The sequence below is a fragment of the Amia ocellicauda genome, unplaced genomic scaffold (assembly GCF_036373705.1).
Source record: "Amia ocellicauda isolate fAmiCal2 unplaced genomic scaffold, fAmiCal2.hap1 HAP1_SCAFFOLD_182, whole genome shotgun sequence".
NCBI classification, from domain to species: Eukaryota; Metazoa; Chordata; class Actinopteri; order Amiiformes; family Amiidae; genus Amia; species Amia ocellicauda.
Window position 1 is genome coordinate 14,646 of NW_027102745.1, and position 7,855 is coordinate 22,500.

The following is a 7,855-nucleotide window of genomic DNA, read 5'->3' on the forward strand; positions in this document are numbered from 1 at the left end:
AGGGCAGGCAGGCAGGCAGACCTCCAGGGCAGGCAGGCAGGTAGGCCGTGCTGCTGCCAGGGCTGGCAGGCTGACCTCCAGGGCAGGCAGGCTGACCTCCAGGGCAGGCAGTGCTGCTACCAGGGCAGGCAGGCAGACCTCCAGGGCAGGCAGGCTGACCTCCAGGGCAGGCAGGCAGGCAGGCAGACCTCCAGGGCAGGCAGGCAGGCAGGCAGGCAGACCTCCAGGGCAGGCAGGCAGGTAGGCCGTGCTGCTGCCAGGGCTGGCAGGCTGACCTCCAGGGCAGGCAGGCAGGCAGGCAGACCTCCAGGGCTGGCAGGCTGACCTCCAGGGCAGGCAGGCAGGCAGGCAGGCAGACCTCCAGGGCTAACAGGCTGACCTCCAGGGCTGGCAGGCTGACCTCCAGGGCTGGAAGGCAGGATGGCAGACCTCCAGGGCAGGCAGGCAGGCAGGCAGGCAGACCTCCAGGGCTGGCAGGGAGACCTCCAGGGCTGGCAGGCAGGCAGGCAGGGCTGTGTGGCTGGGGAGGGCAGGCTGGCAGGCAGGTAGGCCGTGCTGCTGCCAGGGCTGGAAGGCTGACCTCCAGGGCAGGCAGGCAGGCAGACCTCCAGGGCAGGCAGGCAGGTAGGCCGTGCTGCTGCCAGGGCTGGCAGGCTGACCTCCAGGGCAGGCAGGCTGACCTCCAGGGCAGGCAGTGCTGCTACCAGGGCAGGCAGGCAGACCTCCAGGGCAGGCAGGCTGACCTCCAGGGCAGGCAGGCAGGCAGGCAGACCTCCAGGGCAGGCAGGCAGGCAGGCAGGCAGACCTCCAGGGCAGGCAGGCAGGTAGGCCGTGCTGCTGCCAGGGCTGGCAGGCTGACCTCCAGGGCAGGCAGGCAGGCAGGCAGACCTCCAGGGCTGGCAGGCTGACCTCCAGGGCAGGCAGGCAGGCAGGCAGGCAGACCTCCAGGGCTAACAGGCTGACCTCCAGGGCTGGCAGGCTGACCTCCAGGGCTGGAAGGCAGGATGGCAGACCTCCAGGGCAGGCAGGCAGGCAGGCAGGCAGACCTCCAGGGCTGGCAGGGAGACCTCCAGGGCTGGCAGGCAGGCAGGCAGGGCTGTGTGGCTGGGGAGGGCAGGCTGGCAGGCAGGTAGGCCGTGCTGCTGCCAGGGCTGGAAGGCTGACCTCCAGGGCAGGCAGGCAGGCAGACCTCCAGGGCAGGCAGGCAGGTAGGCCGTGCTGCTGCCAGGGCTGGCAGGCTGACCTCCAGGGCAGGCAGGCTGACCTCCAGGGCAGGCAGTGCTGCTACCAGGGCAGGCAGGCAGACCTCCAGGGCAGGCAGGCTGACCTCCAGGGCAGGCAGGCAGGCAGGCAGACCTCCAGGGCAGGCAGGCAGGCAGGCAGGCAGACCTCCAGGGCAGGCAGGCAGGTAGGCCGTGCTGCTGCCAGGGCTGGCAGGCTGACCTCCAGGGCAGGCAGGCAGGCAGGCAGACCTCCAGGGCTGGCAGGCTGACCTCCAGGGCAGGCAGGCAGGCAGGCAGGCAGACCTCCAGGGCTAACAGGCTGACCTCCAGGGCTGGCAGGCTGACCTCCAGGGCTGGAAGGCAGGATGGCAGACCTCCAGGGCAGGCAGGCAGGCAGGCAGGCAGACCTCCAGGGCTGGCAGGGAGACCTCCAGGGCTGGCAGGCAGGCAGGCAGGGCTGTGTGGCTGGGGAGGGCAGGCTGGCAGGCAGGTAGGCCGTGCTGCTGCCAGGGCTGGAAGGCTGACCTCCAGGGCAGGCAGGCAGGCAGACCTCCAGGGCAGGCAGGCAGGTAGGCCGTGCTGCTGCCAGGGCTGGCAGGCTGACCTCCAGGGCAGGCAGGCTGACCTCCAGGGCAGGCAGTGCTGCTACCAGGGCAGGCAGGCAGACCTCCAGGGCAGGCAGGCTGACCTCCAGGGCAGGCAGGCAGGCAGGCAGACCTCCAGGGCAGGCAGGCAGGCAGGCAGGCAGACCTCCAGGGCAGGCAGGCAGGTAGGCCGTGCTGCTGCCAGGGCTGGCAGGCTGACCTCCAGGGCAGGCAGGCAGGCAGGCAGACCTCCAGGGCTGGCAGGCTGACCTCCAGGGCAGGCAGGCAGGCAGGCAGGCAGACCTCCAGGGCTAACAGGCTGACCTCCAGGGCTGGCAGGCTGACCTCCAGGGCTGGAAGGCAGGATGGCAGACCTCCAGGGCAGGCAGGCAGGCAGGCAGGCAGACCTCCAGGGCTGGCAGGGAGACCTCCAGGGCTGGCAGGCAGGCAGGCAGGGCTGTGTGGCTGGGGAGGGCAGGCTGGCAGGCAGGTAGGCCGTGCTGCTGCCAGGGCTGGAAGGCTGACCTCCAGGGCAGGCAGGCAGGCAGACCTCCAGGGCAGGCAGGCAGGTAGGCCGTGCTGCTGCCAGGGCTGGCAGGCTGACCTCCAGGGCAGGCAGGCTGACCTCCAGGGCAGGCAGTGCTGCTACCAGGGCAGGCAGGCAGACCTCCAGGGCAGGCAGGCTGACCTCCAGGGCAGGCAGGCAGGCAGGCAGACCTCCAGGGCAGGCAGGCAGGCAGTGCTGCTACCAGGGCAGGCAGGCAGACCTCCAGGGCTAACAGGCTGACCTCCAGGGCAGGCAGTGCTGCTACCAGGGCTGGATAGCAGACCTCCAGGGCAGGCAGGCTGACCTCCAGGGCAGGCAGGCAGGCAGGCAGACAGGCAGGCAGACCTCCAGGGCTAACAGGCTGACCTCCAGGGCTGGCAGGCAGGCAGGCAGGGCTGTGTGGCTGGGGAGGGCAGGCTGGCAGGCAGGTAGGCCGTGCTGCTGCCAGGGCTGGAAGGCTGACCTCCAGGGCAGGCAGGCAGGCAGACCTCCAGGGCAGGCAGGCAGGTAGGCCGTGCTGCTGCCAGGGCTGGCAGGCTGACCTCCAGGGCAGGCAGGCTGACCTCCAGGGCAGGCAGTGCTGCTACCAGGGCAGGCAGGCTGTCCTCCAGGGCTGGATAGCAGACCTCCAGGGCAGGCAGTGCTGCTACCAGGGCAGGCAGGCTGTCCTCCAGGGCTGGATAGCAGACCTCCAGGGCAGGCAGTGCTGCTACCAGGGCTGGATAGCAGACCTCCAGGGCTGGATGGCAGGCAGGCAGACCTCCAGGGCTGGATAGCAGACCTCCAGGGCTGGAAGGCAGGCAGGCAGACCTCCAGGGCAGGCAGTGCTGCTACCAGGGCTGGATAGCAGACCTCCAGGGCTAACAGGCAGACCTCCAGGGCTGGAAGGCAGGCAGTGCTGCTACCAGGGCAGGCAGGCTGTCCTCCAGGGCTGGAAGGCAGACCTCCAGGGCTGGCAGGCTGACCTCCAGGGCAGGCAGGCAGGCAGGCAGACCTCCAGGGCTGGATAGCAGACCTCCAGGGCTGGATAGCTGACCTCCAGGGCTGGATAGCAGACCTCCAGGGCTAACAGGCTGACCTCCAGGGCTAACAGGCAGACCTCCAGGGCAGGCAGGCAGACCTCCAGGGCAGGCAGTGCTGCTACCAGGGCAGGCAGTGCTGCTGCCAGGGCAGGCAGGCAGACCTCCAGGGCTAACAGGCAGACCTCCAGGGCTAACAGGCAGACCTCCAGGGCTAACAGGCAGACCTCCAGGGCAGGCAGGCAGACCTCCAGGGCAGGCAGGCAGACCTCCAGGGCAGGCAGTGCTGCTACCAGGGCAGGCAGTGCTGCTGCCAGGGCAGGCAGGGAGACCTCCAGGGCTGGATGGCAGGCAGGCAGACCTCCAGGGCTGGATAGCAGACCTCCAGGGCTAACAGGCTGACCTCCAGGGCTAACAGGCAGGCAGGCAGACCTCCAGGGCTGGATAGCAGACCTCCAGGGCTAACAGGCTGACCTCCAGGGCAGGCAGTGCTGCTACCAGGGCTGGATAGCAGACCTCCAGGGCAGGCAGTGCTGCTACCAGGGCAGGCAGTGCTGCTGCCAGGGCTGGATGGCAGGCAGGCAGACCTCCAGGGCTAACAGGCTGACCTCCAGGGCAGGCAGGCAGACCTCCAGGGCTAACAGGCTGACCTCCAGGGCAGGCAGTGCTGCTACCAGGGCAGGCAGGCTGTCCTCCAGGGCTGGATAGCAGACCTCCAGGGCTAACAGGCAGACCTCCAGGGCTGGCAGGCAGGCAGGCAGACCTCCAGGGCAGGCAGTGCTGCTACCAGGGCTGGATAGCAGACCTCCAGGGCAGGCAGTGCTGCTACCAGGGCAGGCAGTGCTGCTGCCAGGGCTGGATGGCAGGCAGGCAGACCTCCAGGGCTAACAGGCTGACCTCCAGGGCAGGCAGGCAGACCTCCAGGGCTAACAGGCTGACCTCCAGGGCAGGCAGTGCTGCTACCAGGGCAGGCAGGCTGTCCTCCAGGGCTGGATAGCAGACCTCCAGGGCAGGCAGTGCTGCTACCAGGGCTGGATAGCAGACCTCCAGGGCTGGATGGCAGGCAGGCAGACCTCCAGGGCTGGATAGCAGACCTCCAGGGCTGGAAGGCAGGCAGGCAGACCTCCAGGGCAGGCAGTGCTGCTACCAGGGCTGGATAGCAGACCTCCAGGGCTAACAGGCAGACCTCCAGGGCTGGAAGGCAGGCAGTGCTGCTACCAGGGCAGGCAGGCTGTCCTCCAGGGCTGGAAGGCAGACCTCCAGGGCTGGCAGGCTGACCTCCAGGGCAGGCAGGCAGGCAGGCAGACCTCCAGGGCTGGATAGCAGACCTCCAGGGCTGGATAGCTGACCTCCAGGGCTGGATAGCAGACCTCCAGGGCTAACAGGCTGACCTCCAGGGCTAACAGGCAGACCTCCAGGGCAGGCAGGCAGACCTCCAGGGCAGGCAGTGCTGCTACCAGGGCAGGCAGTGCTGCTGCCAGGGCAGGCAGGCAGACCTCCAGGGCTAACAGGCAGACCTCCAGGGCTAACAGGCAGACCTCCAGGGCTAACAGGCAGACCTCCAGGGCAGGCAGGCAGACCTCCAGGGCAGGCAGGCAGACCTCCAGGGCAGGCAGTGCTGCTACCAGGGCAGGCAGTGCTGCTGCCAGGGCAGGCAGGGAGACCTCCAGGGCTGGATGGCAGGCAGGCAGACCTCCAGGGCTGGATAGCAGACCTCCAGGGCTAACAGGCTGACCTCCAGGGCTAACAGGCAGGCAGGCAGACCTCCAGGGCTGGATAGCAGACCTCCAGGGCTAACAGGCTGACCTCCAGGGCAGGCAGTGCTGCTACCAGGGCAGGCAGGCAGACCTCCAGGGCAGGCAGTGCTGCTGCCAGGGCAGGCAGGCAGACCTCCAGGGCTGGATAGCAGACCTCCAGGGCTAACAGGCAGACCTCCAGGGCTGGATAGCAGACCTCCAGGGCTGGATAGCAGACCTCCAGGGCAGGCAGTGCTGCTACCAGGGCAGGCAGTGCTGCTGCCAGGGCAGGCAGGCAGACCTCCAGGGCAGGCAGTGCTGCTACCAGGGCTGGATAGCAGACCTCCAGGGCTGGATGGCAGGCAGGCAGACCTCCAGGGCTGGATAGCAGACCTCCAGGGCTAACAGGCAGACCTCCAGGGCAGGCAGGCAGACCTCCAGGGCAGGCAGGCAGACCTCCAGGGCTGGATAGCAGACCTCCAGGGCAGGCAGTGCTGCTACCAGGGCTGGATAGCAGACCTCCAGGGCAGGATAGCAGACCTCCAGGGCTGGATGGCAGGCAGGCAGACCTCCAGGGCAGGCAGGCAGACCTCCAGGGCTGGATAGCAGACCTCCAGGGCTAACAGGCAGGCAGGCAGACCTCCAGGGCTGGATAGCAGACCTCCAGGGCTAACAGGCAGGCAGGCAGACCTCCAGGGCTGGATAGCAGACCTCCAGGGCAGGCAGTGCTGCTACCAGGGCAGGCAGTGCTGCTACCAGGGCTGGAAGGCAGACCTCCAGGGCAGGCAGTGCTGCTACCAGGGCTGGATAGCAGACCTCCAGGGCTGGATAGCAGACCTCCAGGGCAGGCAGGCAGACCTCCAGGGCTGGATAGCAGACCTCCAGGGCTGGCAGGCAGGCAGGCAGACCTCCAGGGCTGGATAGCAGACCTCCAGGGCAGGATAGCAGACCTCCAGGGCTGGATGGCAGGCAGGCAGACCTCCAGGGCTGGATAGCAGACCTCCAGGGCTGGCAGGCAGACCTCCAGGGCTGGATAGCAGACCTCCAGGGCTAACAGGCAGACCTCCAGGGCAGGCAGGCAGACCTCCAGGGCAGGCAGGCAGACCTCCAGGGCTGGATAGCAGACCTCCAGGGCAGGCAGTGCTGCTACCAGGGCTGGATAGCAGACCTCCAGGGCAGGATAGCAGACCTCCAGGGCTGGATGGCAGGCAGGCAGACCTCCAGGGCAGGCAGGCAGACCTCCAGGGCTGGATAGCAGACCTCCAGGGCTAACAGGCAGGCAGGCAGACCTCCAGGGCTGGATAGCAGACCTCCAGGGCTAACAGGCAGGCAGGCAGACCTCCAGGGCTGGATAGCAGACCTCCAGGGCAGGCAGTGCTGCTACCAGGGCAGGCAGTGCTGCTACCAGGGCTGGAAGGCAGACCTCCAGGGCAGGCAGTGCTGCTACCAGGGCTGGATAGCAGACCTCCAGGGCTGGATGGCAGGCAGGCAGACCTCCAGGGCTGGATAGCAGACCTCCAGGGCTGGAAGGCAGGCAGGCAGACCTCCAGGGCAGGCAGTGCTGCTACCAGGGCTGGATAGCAGACCTCCAGGGCTAACAGGCAGACCTCCAGGGCTGGAAGGCAGGCAGTGCTGCTACCAGGGCAGGCAGGCTGTCCTCCAGGGCTGGAAGGCAGACCTCCAGGGCTGGCAGGCTGACCTCCAGGGCAGGCAGGCAGGCAGGCAGACCTCCAGGGCTGGATAGCAGACCTCCAGGGCTGGATAGCTGACCTCCAGGGCTGGATAGCAGACCTCCAGGGCTAACAGGCTGACCTCCAGGGCTAACAGGCAGACCTCCAGGGCAGGCAGGCAGACCTCCAGGGCAGGCAGTGCTGCTACCAGGGCAGGCAGTGCTGCTGCCAGGGCAGGCAGGCAGACCTCCAGGGCTGGAAGGCAGACCTCCAGGGCTGGCAGGCTGACCTCCAGGGCAGGCAGGCAGGCAGGCAGACCTCCAGGGCTGGATAGCTGACCTCCAGGGCTGGATAGCAGACCTCCAGGGCTAACAGGCTGACCTCCAGGGCTAACAGGCAGACCTCCAGGGCAGGCAGGCAGACCTCCAGGGCAGGCAGTGCTGCTACCAGGGCTGGATAGCAGACCTCCAGGGCTAACAGGCAGACCTCCAGGGCTGGCAGTGCTGCTACCAGGGCTGGATAGCAGACCTCCAGGGCTGGATAGCAGACCTCCAGGGCTAACAGGCAGACCTCCAGGGCTGGCAGGCTGACCTCCAGGGCAGGCAGGCAGGCAGGCAGACCTCCAGGGCTGGATAGCTGACCTCCAGGGCTGGATAGCAGACCTCCAGGGCTGGCAGGCTGACCTCCAGGGCAGGCAGGCCGGGCCCCCGGTGCTGCATCTCGGCCGCTGCCTGGGGCGGACCGGCCCGGGTGCCCTTGCGCTTTTTCGACACCAGGGGGCAGTTGGGTGCCATTCCGTCCCTCGTGTGGCGAAATGGCGGTACTGCACCTCCGCCTTTTTGCTGGAGAAAGTCCGCAGTCGGGACAATGCGCCACACGGTCCGTCGGCAGGAGGCCCGGGCCCGGGCACAACTCCCCGGTGGGGACGGACGCCGGGCTGGAGCTTCCCTTCAGCACACACACTCACTCACTCACTCACTGACCGACCGACTGACTGCAGGAAAGGCTCCCGGCTCCCAGCGCTCAGTCAGCAGGCCTACTCCTCCCCGGTGGGGACGGACGCCGGGCTGGAGCCT